The sequence below is a fragment of the Hippopotamus amphibius genome, chromosome 11 (assembly GCF_030028045.1).
Source record: "Hippopotamus amphibius kiboko isolate mHipAmp2 chromosome 11, mHipAmp2.hap2, whole genome shotgun sequence".
Classification (NCBI taxonomy): Eukaryota; Metazoa; Chordata; class Mammalia; order Artiodactyla; family Hippopotamidae; genus Hippopotamus; species Hippopotamus amphibius.
The window spans coordinates 3,974,876-3,991,489 of NC_080196.1; the positions used below are offsets into that span (position 1 = coordinate 3,974,876).

At 44.4% G+C, this 16,614-nt stretch overlaps 1 pseudogene; it reads right to left on the bottom strand.

The window, feature by feature from the left end:
- Positions 1-15,522: 15,522 nt before the first annotated feature.
- Positions 15,523-15,965, bottom strand: LOC130831567 (40S ribosomal protein S17-like; annotated as a pseudogene).
- Positions 15,966-16,614: the final 649 nt, after the last annotated feature.

A 16,614-nucleotide genomic window follows, 5' to 3' on the forward strand; every position in this document is an offset into this window, starting at 1 on the left:
TATTATTTTTTGGGGGGTACACCAAGTTCAATCATCTGTTTTTATACACATATCCCCGTATCACATCTAATTTTAAGTCTGGTTGGCACCACCTTCAGTTTCACAGTCCTGCAGCACCTCCCACCCCCCAGGGAGTGGGCTCACAACGTCCCATAGACATGCGGGCACCGGGTGTGGGTGCCTGTGTTCTTGCATTGGCAACAGGGCAATGCATGGAGCCAGTCTACCTCCCACCTCTCTCTACCAATCCATCCTAAGTGGACTTTCTAGATGCTACCATTTTAACAACACCCCTTTGAAACTGTTTGCAAGAGCAGTTGCCAGGTCTACTAGGAAATCCCACCTCTTCCTGGGTCAGAAAAAAAAAAATCCACTGCTACATTAGAATGGGTTGGTCTAACAATACATCTCTCTCATAAATTTAGTCTGTCATTTTTTTATACCTTCAACTGAAATCCTTAATCAAAATTATATATTAATGTATATAGCTCTTTTATTTAGAATGACAACAACTATACCATATTTAAATAGTCAAGTGAATTAAGAAGGGGATGAAATTTTCATTGAGAGATGTTGGTAGGAGTTCTAATAAAAATCCACTTTGAGAGGCTTGGGTCTCCCTTTGCATCTGCTACTTGGTAAAGGTGATTTTCTACTCATTGCTCACTGCTCTGAAATTAGTTGAAACTTCTAGGGTAGAAATATATAGATGGCTGAAGAAACTTAATGCAGAAATCTGAATCCTGGGAGCAAATGTTATGTTTGAAATGAGTGTGATTAGCCTTCTATTTAATGATAAATATTTTATTTTTAAAACATGACATTTTTATTATGAAATACACACAGCACAATGCACGAAAACAAAGACGCAGAGGTCACAAAACAAAGATGTGATTGATCACAAAGTGAACATCTGTGTGGTCCCCATTCACATTGAAACAGAACAGACATGACAACTAAATGCAACCTATACTCCTAGGTGAGATCCTAAACCAAAAGGGTTGGAGAAATTGTTAGCAACATTTGACTGCGGTGTGAATCGGACATTAGTTGGTAGTAATGTTGATTTCTCAATTGGGGAGTTGTATGGTGATCACAGAAATGGTGTTCCTTGTTTGTGTGTGTGTGTGGGGGGGCGTCACACACTGGAGGGCTTAGGGAAGATGAGATGTCATCCGTGCAGCTTGTTCCCATCAGGTTCAGAAAAGGAATAGCAGTAATGGGGACAGAGAGAGAGCAGTGGAACAACACCATAAAATGTTAATACTGAGGAATCTTTGGGTGAAGGGCTATGGGAGTTCTTTGTACTGTTCTGGCAATTTTTCTTTACAATTTAAAGTTATTTCAAATGAATTATTTCAAAAAGTCTACTCCAGGTTGCTTAAGGGCTTAGATAGCCAAAAAAAAAAAAAATGCTTTAAAAACTAAGTGAAATATATAGATGAATATTCGTAAAACTTAAGGATAAAAAGCATGAACTGGGAAAGATGAATAAACGTGACCATAATAAATGAGAAACTTTTGTTCATAAAATAATACCTTAAAGGAAATGAGAGGTCAAATTACCCAAATCACCAAAATCGGAATCAAGAACTACAAAATTCCTAAACCAATTTTTTAAAGCCTGCACGCACGCACACTCTGAGATAAAACTGGGCAAAAGACATGAAAAGGCGTTTCACAGAAGAGAAAGCAAGTATGGTTTGTTCCAGGAATGTAAGTAAAACTGACTTAATGTTCAAAACCCTCAATGTCTTCATGTCTTTTGTGTCCTGAGAGCCTTTCCTTCTGGTCCATCTGATGTTCTCTCACCACCACACTCAACACCAAACAGTTACGGTGGGACCACCGAAGAAACGAGGTGTGTTCTCAGGGAATCTCCTTAGGGAGTAACAGCATGCCGGCCCGTGCCACCCCTGGGGATGTCGACCTCCATGGCCTGGTTTGTCAGGTGTCTCTTCCTTAAAATCATCATTTCCCCCTTCGTAATTTGTAAATATTTTGGGGGGAACTATTCGGAGCTTACGCTGATTTCCTAGTCCTTATCATAACTCCACAGGAGGGCCCTAGCATTCATTGAGCACTCCTGTCTTAAGTCAACTACCTCCATGGTGGTTACCAAATGGTGATTCTCTATTTTCCTCATTTCTTCTAAATTTGTTACTTGACATTATACTGTAAGGAAGAGCTCCCTTCTTCTGTCTCTCTCCCTACCCTCCCTCCCTCTTTCTTTTTCTTTCTCTATCTCTTCCTTCCTTCCTTTTCTCTCTCTCTTTCTTTCTTTTTTCTTTCTTTCTCCTTCCTTTCCTTCCCTCGATCCCTTCCTTCCTTCCTTCCTTTCTTTCTCTTTCTCTCTCTTTTTCTTTTTCTTTCTTTCTTTCTTTCTTTCTTTCTTTCTTTCTTTCTTTCTTTCTTTCTTTCTTTCTTTTTCTCCTTTCTTTCTTTTTCTTTTTTCTTTCTTTCTCCTTCCTTTCCTTTCCTCTCCTCGTTCCCTTCCTTCCTTCCTTTCTTTCTCTTTCTCTCTCTCTTTCTTTCTTTTTCTTTTTTCTTTCTTTCTCCTTCCTTCCCTTCCCCTCCTTCCTTCCTTCCATCCTTCCTTTCTTTCCCTTTCTTTCTTTCTTCCTTTCTTTCTCTTTCTTTCTTTCTCTCTCTCTCTTTCTTTCTTTCTTTTTCTTTTTTCTTTCTTTCTCCTTCCTTCCCTTCCCCTCCTTCCTTCCTTCCATCCGTCCTTTCTTTCCCTTTCTTTCTTTCTTTCTTTCTTTCTTTCTTTCTTTCTTTCTTTCTTTCTTTCTTTCTCTTTCTTTCTTTCTCTTTCTCTTTCTTCTTTTCTTTCTTTCTTTCTTTTTTCTTTTTCTTTTTCTTTTTCCTTTCTTTCTCCTTCCTTTCCTTCCCTCGTTCCCTTCCTTCCTTCCTTTCTTTCTCTTTCTCCTTCTTTCTCTCTCTCTTTCTTTCTTCCTTTCTTTTTCTTTCTCTCTCTTCATTCCTTTATCATCTCCTGAATTCCTGTTTTATTTAATGTGCTATAATCCCCTATTATTTCCTATTTTAAGAGTCTCATGCTCTACTGACTGAGCTAGCCAGGTGGCTTAGCCCCTATTTTAATGCCAAAATCAACCCCTATTTTGCCAGTGGGGGCCCCTTCAAGCCAAATTTTGTGTCTTCTCAGTGTATCCTGATCATGCATTGAGAGTCCTTACTAGCTGACACAAAAAATGTTTTGGGATTCCCTTGTCTTGACCCAGACCTGGAATCAGTCATTTCTCCAAAAGCTCTGCTTCTTTGCAGGTTCAAAATCAAGATGTAGGCCCTGGAAGTGCCTGATGCTACCTGGGACTCATCACTTCTGCGCCTTCTCAGAAGACAGCGTGGGGAAGGGAGGTCTGTTTACATGTCCATACACACACAGTCCTAGTTATTTTACCTGCTGCATGAACTCAGTAGTTGTTTTCAGGGAACTTATTAAATTTGATAGCTCTTCCTTATTTCTTTCAATGGAACATAATTTGATTCCATTATTTTCTTTTATCCCTGGAAGAAGGGTTAAAAGTGACATTTATAAAGTAGTTATTTGTCACCAGTGTGGAAACTTCACCTGCCCGTCAGTATCTTGTGTCCACACGAGAAGGAGCGGCCACTTCTCTCAACAGAGCCTGTCATCTTTCCTGTTCTTAAAGCATTCCATGATTTTTTAAAAAAAATAAGTTCAACTCATTCATCTGCTTGAAGTGTCATTTTACCAGATGCATATTTTTTCCAACTATACTTTTGAAAAATGTGATTACATCTTCAAGAACGTGTGCTGCTCCAACACTGAGGCAGTCCTGATCTGGAGGCTAGGCTGGCCACAGATGCCATCGATTATTTTGTGAGCACGCTGAGAGGGGAGCCGGGCTGGCAGCACGGCAGCCACCGCACAGACGGCTTCTGTCCTGTTTCCGTCCTGGTGTGAGGCTGGGCTCCAGGACAGTCTTTATGAAAACTTTTTGGATAGGCTTCCTTTCCGTTTGTGGGTATGAAGAGGCTCCTGGTGATACACTTCTGGACGTCAGTCTGTCTCGCCCTGACTAAACAGTACATCCATCCTCACCGATTTCAACCAGTAAGTTCCTGATGGTCGTGAATCATTTATTAACACAGAATGGAAATGATCACACTGCAGGTCACACTTGGAGTCAGACATACTGACGTGGGATTTCAGTTCTGGCTCCCTCTCTAAACTCAGTTACTGTAAAAATGTGGTCCAGTAATTTACTTCTTTATGCTTCAGTTTCCTTATCTTTAAAATGGGCATAAAGATATTGACCATATGGGAGTGACTGAGTAGAGAAAGCGTGGTGTTGTACTTAACAAGCTCACTGTGGGGCATGGTCTCGGAAGAGAGGAAGCCTCTGCCTCCTGGGCTTCAGTTTTTTGTTTTTTGTTTTTTAATATTTTATTGTATTTTTGAAAAAATTTTTTATGTTATCTATTGTATACATATTAGCATATACATGTCAGCCCCAATCTCCCAATTCATCCCCCCACCCTCTCCCACTCCGGCTTTTCCCCCTTGGTGTCCATATGTTTGTTCTCTACATCTGTGTCTCTATTTCTGCCTTGCAAACTGGTTCATCTGTACCATTTTTCTGGATTCCCCATATATGCGTCAATATATGATATCTGCTTTTCTCTTTCTGAGTTACTTCACTCTGTATGACAGTCTCTGCATCCATCCACGTCTCTGCAAATGACCCAATTTCGTTCCTTTTTGTGGCTGAGCAGAATTCCATTGTGTATGTGCGCCACCTCCTCTTTACCCATTCGTCTGTTGATGGATGGGCTTCCGTTTTCAGACCACGGCAGCTTCTCACCCTCCTTACTCAGGGCAGGGCGATGGAGCAACACTCTGGGTCTCTCAGCCTCGATTTCCTCCTAGTCCCTCAGTGCCTGTTTTTCCAGAGTCACTTCTCCCAGTGGGTCAGGTCACCGTGCTGCTGGTCAGTTCTTATGCTGGGCAACAGCCTTTGCTTGTTTTCAAGAGCCTCTGAGGTTGGTCTGCCTCTGGACAGCTTGCTACGCTCATGAACTTGAAATCTGTTCTGCAGGCTGCTTACCTTTCTTTCCTTCCAGAGACACGTGGGTGCAGCACATGGGCCCCAAGATTGGAGTGGGAAGTGGGAGGCCTGCTTAGGCCTCAAAATGAAGCCACCTTCAAGGCTACAAGGGCGCATTGTACAACACAGGGAATATAGCCAGTGGTTTCTAAAGGCTGTAAATGGAGTGTAACCTTTAAAAATCACATAAAAAATTAAAGAAAAATAAATTTTAAAAACCAGAATACACGCAGAAAAAAAAGAGATGAAGCCATCATCTCTACTGGAGTTTTCATTCCAGGTTTGCTGTGAGATGGCAAGTGCTTGCCCGGATGATGGAGCCCCTCTCTGTTTCTCATCAGTTTGTGTTGATGTGTGTACTCTGCTCAGAACCTTGGGCCAAGGGAGGGGTGAGCAGTGCCGCAAACCCTGACATGTTGCACACAGTCACTGATGAAAGCCTTGTGTGTAAAACACACAACCCTGGGTGACCTTGGACCCCAAGATTTTTTGAGGGAGGACAGAATAAAGGATTCAAATGAGCTTGGAGCCACCAAATCTGGGTTGTAGCTGACAATTTCATTATTTCGAAATGAAGAACTCATACTTTGAGAAACAGGTTGATGTCAAGCCGTGGTGTGATGGTCTCAACATGGTTATAGGTTACGGGTTGAATTGTGTCCTTCCAAAAGGATGTGTTGAAGTCCTAACCCCCAGGACCTCAGAATGGGGTATTTGGAAGTAGGGTCTTTACAGAGGTAGTCAGGTTAAAATGCGGTCACCAGGGTGGGCCCTAACGCAGTCTCACCCACATCCTCGTAAGAAGGAGGACTTTAAGCACAGAGACCATCATGTACAGAAAGAAGAAGATGAAGACGACGATGCAGTGGTGCGGTCGGGACTGGATGCTGCATCTTTACAGCAAGGAGTGCCGAAGGTGCCAGTAAACCACCTGAAGCCGGAACAGAGTCTCCCTCACGGATCCTTCCTCAGGAGGAACCAACCCCGACGACACCGCGATCCCAGACTCACAGCCTGCAGAGTGTTGAGACAATTGATCTCTGTCTTTCGAGTCACCCAGTTCATGGTACGTGGCTGTGGCCGCGTTCGCAAACGAATCCATAGAACCAGATGACGCTGCTAGGGCTGGGGGATGGTGCTTCACGAAAGGCAGTGGGATTCCTGGGAGGAATCAGCCTGGGAGCAGAGAGTGAGGCGGGCCTTAGCGTGAGCTGAAGGAAGGGCCTCCTGCCTCCTCTGTGGCCAGAGGTCCACTGGCGTGTGGGGGAGGCTGACGTGCTTCCACTCGTGGTGGGGACGCCTCAGCTGCTCTGACCGCAGGAAGCAGGCTGGAGTGAGGCAGAGCCCAGGATAGCTGTGGGCTGGGGCTGCGGTTGTACGTAGTTTTCTGTGTTGTATCTCCCTTCCATCATTCCTGATCCCAGGAAAGTCTCACTAAGCGTTTACAGCCGTACGGTGAGACGTGATGCCCCACATTCAGGATGCAGGAGACAAGAGGTGAACAGCAGGTGCAAGAAGAGGCACAAGTGCTGTCCTGGGGCCCCTGCAGGCCCTTGGATGGTGTTTGAACAGGGGAATTTGAGGGGCATGTCCCTGGCCCATTGGAGGTGGCCCTTCGGGAAATGCTCAGAATATCTGGGGGGATGTTTTGGGAGTGGATAATTGGGTAATTCATGGCCATAAATCTCACCACATTTGAAGTGTGTGTAATTGAGGTATACTCACTTAAATGAGGCCATGCCTTTACTCAAATGATGTCTAAGGAGGACGCTTCCGGGCTTAAAATTCTATTATTCTAATTAAACAAAACTGCCACCAAGCAGTGACTAGCTGTCATGAGCCACGTGCTTGCTTCTGCAGGTGAAGGAAAGCCGCTTTCGGACCCTAAGGCGAGGCTGTCGTAGCCAATGTAGGGCTGCTGCTCAGAAGTGGGAAGGTACTGGCGGCTGTAAGAAGTGACAGCTGCTGTGTGTGCACAAGGCACAATTTTCACATCTGAAAAACCCATGGGGGCTGCTGGTGGTGGGGAGCTGGCTGATTTCTAAGATTCTTCTCAGTTCTGTAATTCCGTGATTCTGGGAGGACAGAAGAACTAGTAGGTGTCAGACCAATGATCTGAGAATGTTCTGTTTGAGGACAAACCACCCTACACATTAAGAGCCCCAAAGAGTATGAGGTATAAAGGCCCATGCGTAGAACAAGAGAGCCTTTATGGAGCATCTTCTATAAGACAGATGCGATCTAGGTGTATCGGGGGGAGGAAAATGGACCTGGTTTCCAACCTCATGCCTCCTAGGGTCCAGAAAGGCACGGTAAACAAACTGATGAAAAATTACAAACTGTTAAAGGAGCTCACACTTTCTCATGGCTTGAGAAAGGAAGGAACCTCTTTACATTGGGTAACTATCAGTGTCCTAGGGCTGCTGTAACAAATCACCACCAATCTGGTGGCTTAAAAGAACAGAAATTTATTGCCTCACAGTTCTGGAAGCTGGAGGCCTAAAGTCAAGGAGTCACAGGGCCATGCTCCCTCTACGGCTTTAGAGAAGGGTCCTTCCTCGTGCTCTCCTAGCTTCTGGTGGTTGCTGGCATCGTTGGTATTCCTTGGCTGGTAGCTACCTCCAGTCTCTGCCTCTGTCTTCATCTGGTCGTCCTCCCTCTGTGTCTTCAAATCTCTCTCCCCTTATAAGGACATCAGTCATTAATTTAGCGCCCACCCTAATCCAGCAGGACCGTACCTTACTTGATTACATCTTCCACATTCTCAGGTATCTGGGTTAGGACTTGACCATACCTTTTTGAGGGACACTTCAGCGATTATAGATGTTTTCTCTGAGGAGTTGATACTTCGGCTGAGACCTGAAAGAGAAAAAGTGACAGCTGGGCAAAGAGCCAAGAAAAAATAAAACTTGATGTGAGAAGGAGCTTTCTTTGTGAGAGTCTCAAAGAAACCAACCAGTGAAGCTGGGGTTTAGTGAGGAACAGCAGTACCGGATGAGTTTGGACAGAGGTTAGGGCCATGTGGGCCACCTTAAGGAATTTGGATTTTATTCTAAAAGTCCTGGGAAGCCCTTGGAAGCCATTGGAGGGTTTCAAAGGAGGGCAGTGTCACATGAGAGTGGAGATGTGACCTGGTCTGGACAGGACAAAGAAGAGCTCTGTGGGTCATGGGGTGAATGGGACCAGGAAGAGGCGGGGAGTGAGTGCAGGAAGCTATGGGGGTGGCAGGAGAGAAAGGATGGAAAGAAATGGGTGGATTCCTGAGATGCTAGGAGCCTGAGTCAACAGGGCAGGTCTGGACTGATTGATTCCTACTATAGGTCTTGGTCCAGAGGCACAACGTGAATTTTTTAGGGACTTGCTCATAGCTTAGCACATCAACTTAACTTACACGAATTAAGTAGCCTTCACATCAGAGCTTGAGTCCAATGCCTTTCACTAGGTGTTGACAAAAGATGGCCCTCACGTCACATTTGACCTGAGATAATTTTGGGGTATTCTATGCAGTATTTGAATAACAATAACAATCTAGAGTGCCAGGTGCTCTTGCAAAGTCAGCAAAGCTGGCAGCAATGGGACTTGTGGCCTTCCTTGGCCCAATGAGCTGGAATTGAGCACAGCTTCCCCTCTAGACAGACAACGTGCTCTCCAGCGTCCCAGTCTGCACCGTGTTTTGCTGTGAATCCAACGTACTTCTCTCATTTACCTTTGCCTCTCTGGCCCCTGCGGGGCTTGAGTTTGCTCCTCTGATTATAACAGAGTGGCTTTGCTTCGTGTAGCACCTGTGCGTATGTCCTGCATAGAAGAGCTGCTGTGGTAGTGGCTGGGTGGGTGCCGGAGCATTTGGGATTCAGGCTCAATGTCTTCCTCTCCAGAGACTTTATAAACTTGAACCCAAAGGAGTGTGACAAATCCAGAAAGTGGTCCAAGTGATTCCCACGTAAGGATTCAAGTTCTGAATTTGATAGATCCAAGTTTTGAATTCAATAGATCTCTTGCTTCTTCTCCAAATTTTAGTCCTTCCCCCGGAACTATCTGGAATCAGTCATGACAGCTTTCAAATCACCAAGGACAGTAGTTTATATACATCATATTCTGTTTAAGAAAGCAGGCTAACGTATAATACATTTTGAGGGGATTTTTACAAACATAATGAAATCCAAAAAAAAGGAAAGCTTGTATTCAACTCCAGTTTTCAAGGAGATTACTCTTCGTAGAATACGGCGTGTCCTAGTATTGTTGGAAAGAAGGCATTTCAGTAATTATAAGTGCCTTAGAAAATTGATTTGGATATTTCCCCCATGAAGTGATTTCTAAATTATGAAACCATGAGGGACTGCAAATTGCATAAAACTTCAGCTATGGGAACAAATGTTTTCTTAGTAAAGGCTGCCCAAAGTCTAATATTTATTCCTTTGGAAATAAGTCCAAAGCTAATGTGAGATAATCTCTTACCCAGTCTTTTAGAAGCATGCTGGCTGCATAGCTAAGTGGGCTTTTGTTCACAGGCAAGCAGCTAAAAGGAAATTCTTGTTTCCGCTCATGAAGAAGCAACTACCATCTCTGGGAGAGTCACAGAAAGGAAATTGCTGTTTCCACTTGCATGTTCTCCAAACAACAATAAAATATTTATTAGCAGCAAAATAAAAGGACAGAGTATTCTTTAGATTCCTAGAACTTTACTGAGCTTTACTCCCTGTTCCCTTTGGCCTAATTGTCTAGTGTCTTGTCACAAAACTGTATAAAATGTACCGGAAACCTGTGGCAGATCGTTTCCAGTTAGAACCTGCCTTGAACAGAGCCTGAAGTCGAGGTGACATCTATCGTCTCCATTAAGTGATGGCAACGATGGTGTTTTAGTGGAAACATAGGAAGGTGTTTTTATTAATGTATGTGTTTCAGTTCTGGTTAGAAGCAGAAGTCCTTAATAACATCTGTGTTGGGAAATAGGATCTGTCTTATTGGAGTCTCTTACGTTTCTCAGGACCGACGTGGAGAGAAGGTGCAGATGATGTGATTTGACCAGCGGTTTGTGCAAATTTCTGTCATTCTTTGGAACCCAATGAATTGTTGATGACAAGTGGTTGTAAAGAAACATTTTTCCTCCCTCCCCCCTTTCCTTCCTCCTTCCCTCCCTCCCTCTCCCCTTCTTTCCTTTCATATGATGCTTCAGTTTTATTATATTTAATACATGTATAGATGAATAAATAAATATGAGCTCTCAGGAAAACTGGTTGTATCCTAGAGATACGTCTTAAACAATGTCATGAAATTGGGTAGCCAAGAAATAATTTGTGATGGAGCTGGGCAGTCAGTGAAGGCGCCACTCGGGTTAGGCAGGTGAGAGAACATTCTTGTACTTGTCAGTGAAAAGTCAATGTTCATTTGACATTTAAATCAAAAGACCCACTTTGGATGGCTAAAGTTTCCTTCCCTGCCTGTGGCATTTTCGGCACTAACCCGAGCACATTTCGTTGGTCCTTCCCAACCTTCACCACCCTATCTGCCTCTGGAGGGCCCCAGAAGAGGATTTGCAGCACCTGGCCCCACTGCCAGAATGCTGCTTGCACCCCAGGCGAGCTGCTAAGGCAGTGTGCAGTGTGATTTCCCGCTGTCTTGGGTCCTACATCGCATTGAATTTAACTGAATAAGAGAGAGCATCCACGTTTTCCTGGACCCTGACCACTGGCTGCAGAAATTCTTCACTCAAGCCAACCAGTATAACGTCAGAGCAGCAGATGCGGGGTGGAGGGAATGCAGTGAGCATTTTTCTTTTCAAAGCTGAAGACAAATAGTGTTTACCTCCACTTGGCAGAGATGTGTTGGACTCTTAAGTGATGTTCTGGGATGTTGGGGAAGCCTAGTATATGAGACTCAGGTTCACTCTTGTCTCTATTCATCAAAAATAGAAATGTCTGCCTGCTTGCCTGAAAGTATTGACATCAGATTCTTGCCCCACTACTGAGCATTTGCTCAGAGGCCATTGCAAAATAATTGGAAAGTGGGTGCACATCCCTGGTCTAGGGGAAGGAGATTGCTCAGACAACATGTACTTATTGTGCTTTTTTTTTTTATATTTCCCCCACTGCCCAGCAATGTGATCTTTGTTTTTCTCTTTCCGGTGATACAAAAGACTGATATTTTACAATTTTTTGTTACTCTTCTCTGAACACTGGAAAAAATTAGCAATTAACATGAGAAAGGACATAACGTAGGCGATATAAAATGTTTAATTCAGAAAAGAGAAGGTTCACGATAGGCCCTTGTAGCTGGAAAGACTTTTTCTTCTCCAGATGTTTTCTCCTCTCTCTTGCCACTCGCTGGATGAGATACTCATCCTCTGGGCCCCAAAGATGGGCACCTCTCATCCCTCTATTCACCACATTTTATAATAATTACAAATAGGGTGACTGGACCTCCCAGTCTACCCAGCACAGTCCTGGTTTATGTCTGTTATTCCAGAATAATTAGAAATGGCCCCCCCTTGTACCCCCCCAAAGTCTCAGTTTAGATAATAAATATAAATATAACTCAAATATAAACTGAGGACCCCATAGCCCAGGCTTTTTTCATGCTGTTGCCGTCAAATAAGTAACTAAAAGTCATTAAACATGTTTCTTGTGTCTCTGGAAGAACATGGAAGATGATCTAAGTTATACCCTACAGCGACATTCTTCACAAATCTATCTCCTCTCTTCCCTAAGTACCCCGGGTATCACTGGCTGCTCTAAAGCCTTTCAAACAAAACACCCTTAACTTTCCCGACAACCAACCCACACCTTTTATTTTGTTTTGTTTTGTCTTTCTTGCTTCTCTCTCCCTTCCTCTGTCTATGTGGTCTCTCTTTTTCTCTCCGTTCTCTTAACTCTGTCTCATAAAGCCCCCGAAGGCCATCTGGCAAAGGGGTGAGGGAGGGAAATATCCTGAACTGGCCAGACAGATTGTCTTGAGTGGGCTGGAAATGAGAGGCGGGAAGGCTGGGACGTGTCGGGGGTGACTAAACATTGCCTCTGTCACAAGTGCTCTGAGAGCCAGGATCAGTTCTGCAGCCTAGAGGACAGCACAAGGAGCTATACTCAAATGTGAGTGAGCTGGAGTAAATCAAGGAGGACTTTTACCTGGCTTTGAAGGAAGAACAGTATTTGAGTGGGTGTAGAGGCAGTAGGAGGAATTCCAGGGAAATAAGAATTAGGGTGTATGAAGTTGTGGGTTTATGTGTGAGGGGTGGGACGTGAAGAGACTGGGGAAAAGGCATTGGCGCGTCTCAGAGGGGAAACGTGGGGATGTCTGCTGGCTTCCCAACGTGGAGACAGCTCAGGAAGAGCTCTGGAATTCTGAGGGAGAGCTGAGTAGGAGATAGCCGAGGTAGGTTCACAAAGTAGGGAATGACATGGTGGAGGTCATAGTTCAGATTAATCTGCAAGCTTTATTTGGGGTATTTCCTATGCTTGGTACATTGGATTGCAGTGTGATGGATAAAGAGCACATAGCACATAGAAGGAACTCAGTAAATGATGGCTGACATTATCACCACCGTCATCATCCTAACCCTCCTCACTGTCATCACCACCATCACCACCATCACCACCACCACCATCACCATCACCACCACCACCACCACCACCACCATCACCATCACCACCACCACCACCACCACCACCACCATCACCACCATCACCACCACCATCACCACCACCATCACCACCATCACCACCACCATCACCACCATCACCACCACCACCATCACCACCATCATCACTTTTGATTATTGGGAAGGTCTTGAGGCAGAGAGATGGAGGCAGAGGGATTGTGGAAGGAAATAGAGAAGCTTCTCTGGGAAGAAAGGAGACTCTGTACATTAGAAGCACTGTGTGATAGAAGAGGGAGGAGACACCTTCTGTAGAGCTCCTTGGGTGAAGTTAGGATGAGAGGAGGGAAGCTCATTTAGGCTCAGCATTAATGAACTTTCTCATAGTCAAAATGCCAACCATTAAGTAGATTGTTTCACAAGGAAGTGAGCTCCCTGCTACTGGAAGAGCCAAGCAGAATCTGGGTGGTCACCTGCCAGAGATGTTACAGATGCTTTAATAAACATGTGGAAGAGAGGATTTATTTCCTCTGAGATCCCTTCCAGCTGAAAGAGGCAAGGATTTGTAGACCTTTAGAGCATGGGCCAAGTCAGTAGCAGATACAATGGTACAAAAAGCTCATGGTCTATACCAGTGATTCTCAATTGTGGGTGATCTTGCCCCCAGGGAACACTTGGCAATGTCTGGAGACATTTTTGGTTGCCAAAGCTCAGGGAAGGGTGCTACTGGCAACTAGTGATGCTGTTAAACACGCCACAATGCACAGGAGCCACCCCACCCCCTCGCTGCCCCCGCCCCCCTCCCCCGACAAAGGATTATCTGGCCCCAAATGTTGATATTGGTGAGCTTGAGGAATCCTGACCTATAGTTTTACAAGTCCATTGACTTCTTCTGTCGAAGAGTGAAGAGAGTTGCTGGGTGGAGAAATGTTGACTCACATTCACCAGGCAGTATTTCCCTAAGCAATGAGCCAGAAGTGCTGCCGAACATACTCTTTCTGCTGTGGTTTTCACACACATCGTAAAGGTTCTTCTTTTTTCTTCAAGGCTTCTTTGAAGTCAGTGGAACTGGTTAAGAAATGCAGTAGGTGGTAAGGACGAACTCACCATTCGAACTTGTTTGAAACCTAATTCTGTCTGTCATCCAGGAGGCTCGGTGGAGTACGGGCTTATATCCATCACACTTCCTGGAGGGTAAACGGCTTCCTTGAAGGCTGAGGTGAATAAAGAGGTTCAGGTTGCACTGATTTTTCTTGGTGACCTGGCCATTTCCTCATTTCATATGTGGCTCACAAATAGTTATGTTGACGTTAGGTCCAGATTTGCCTGAAACGCTCATGGTTTGCCCATAATGTACTGGGGTGATTATGGCCACCTTGATGTTGATTGCCAATGGGTGTTTTGACCACACATTGACTCCATTTTTAATAATACGCATTACTTAACTGCTGTCAGTTTGAAAATAACTCCCAGGAATAGCTGATTTGATCCATCACCATCATCACAATAGCTGATTTGAATAACTTGTCCAAAAGAGTGATGACCTTCGTCCTTTAAGCCCCCTTTCAGCCCACTTCCTCTTGTGACCCACAACCCGCATTTATGACTTGCTTGTGCACACGGCGGAGATTAAATCTGTGGCCACAGAAAGAAGTAAGTCACTTGCAAAGAGCCGGTTGACCTTGCTCTGCTCATTGCTCAACCCAGAAACACATTCCTGTAAGACAAACAGCCCTCTCTAACAGCGAATTCTAAATCATGACCAATTCTATACAGATTTTTACACCTCCTTTTATCTTTTCTGTCCACTTCTCAACTCCGTTTCCTAAACCACTGCCCTTTCTTCAACTTTGATTCCCAAAGAGCTGATTTTGAAACACGGTTTCATCGGTTTCCTGAAGCATATAAAAATGATAGATTTGATTCGGGAAATCAGTATTTTCCAAATACAATATATAGAGTCTCACCATTGAATACTTTAAACAGAGGATGATTACTGTTCTATAAAGCTTTCTGGCCATAAAGACCACAAACTACTTTCTGTTTGTTTAGTTTATATTTTTCCTGCATCGTTTTGTCCTATATTGTACTCTCCTCAGGTCTTTGGGGAAGGAAAATGTTCGTTCAGCAGGTGCTACGCGTGGTAATTTGCCGAATGCATTTATGTTGCTGTGTAAATAATGAGCATTTCTGCACTCACAGACACTTTGATAGTCACAGTGATAATATATCTCCCTTATTTTAGCAAAAAAAATGTATATAAGAGTTTTACCTTGCTTCAGCAGATAAGACATATCAGGCTGGCACATGACCTTATTTTTCTTCTTCAAAGCAGTCCATGAGACTGCTCATAAAATAGGCCAATTGCTAAGAATGCAAAAAACCAGGATGTTCACTGGGTTCAGTCTTAGAAATCATCCCATTTTCCCTTTCCACTTGACTGCCCCAGTTTGGGATTTACAGGATCAATCATCAGGAGATTCTTTTCCTAGTCCTCTTCTCTGCCCTCCGCAGTTAACACGGGATAGCTCACATGTGGTCAGAAGCAGGGACTTGGGCTCCATCATGAATTAGAAAATCAGACCTATCGCTTGCCAGCTGTGTGACCTTGGGCATGTCAACTAATCTCTGTGGGTCTCATTTGTCTCATATGCTTTAGGGGGGATTAAAAATCTGATAGGGTCATTGTGGCAATTAAGTGACAGTGAGTGTATATATCTCGAGCACCCGGAACAGAGTAACACACAGAATAAGCCAGCGATTCTTGTTCTTTTTTATTGTTCTTGTTGTTGTCGTTGCTTTCTGAGGTTTACTGAAAATACTACAGCACGGCAGAAAGATTCAGATGGCTCCACGTGGTGTTTTGGAATTCATCCCAACCGTAGGCTGAGTGACCTGTAGGCTGGACAGACTGCCAAAGTGATGATACAAGAGCTTTAGCATTTCCTTAGTGTCGGGATCTACTGCAATGATCTCCTGGTCCAGGGCTGAGACTGCAGGATGTGAGTCTCTCTCCTCTCCCTCCTCCTCCTGCAGCTTGATGGGACACCTCTCACTGGGCCTCTCTGACTCTGCTTCCTCAGATGTGTCACGTAGCCTGTGTTCTCGTTGCGGAGCTTCTTGCTGGGAATAGTGGTGACCTCCTCACACATGTGTGGAAGTTGTTGCCCAAGTGTTTAGTACTTTCCAATGACAATTCAGGCTGCCTTCTTCACGGTTTTGGTGTGGACGTGGGTCCTTGGTAAAAGAACAAGGCAGCAATTCTTCTCTGTAGGTGCTCCCATATCCCTACCATTACATATCCCATAAGTCAACAGTCATCATCTGTTCAGATACCTGTCCCCATCACAAGATGGTGAGCAACTTCAGGGCAGGGCCAAGGCTTATTCACCTATATAGCCCCAAAGTCTAGCTTAGCAAATATTAGGCATTCAGTATATAGTTTCTCAATCAATAAACTAGTGGAAAAATTTGACAATTTCCAAGGGTGGCAATTTATTGTTACCCTCTCTCCCTAAGTTCAAAAAAATTCCATCTCAAAATTCCAAACTACGAGGTGTCCAGGCTCTCCCATGATTTTGATTACAATGTTTGCCTTGGCTTTGGGCATAGCTGCCTCTCTTCCCACAGCAGCAGAGGTAATCACAGCCTACCTCTCTGGAGTGGATGCTGTTGGTGCCCTGCCCATGTCATCTTTGCTGGGCGGGTGCCTCCGACCCACATTGTCTGCTAACAGTGTATGGCTACAGCTTTTTCTGGAGTTTTCACCTCCATTAGCAGGAGCCCCTTGTCCACAGACGTGGGGAGATTATATCCACCCTCCCTGCCAGGTAACCTGCCGCTGCCAGTGATTCACTGATACAGGGATGCAAAAGTCTGGCTCCTTTGGGATCCTAATTGTGCTGAAACCAAACCAGACGGATGGTGTTGTGG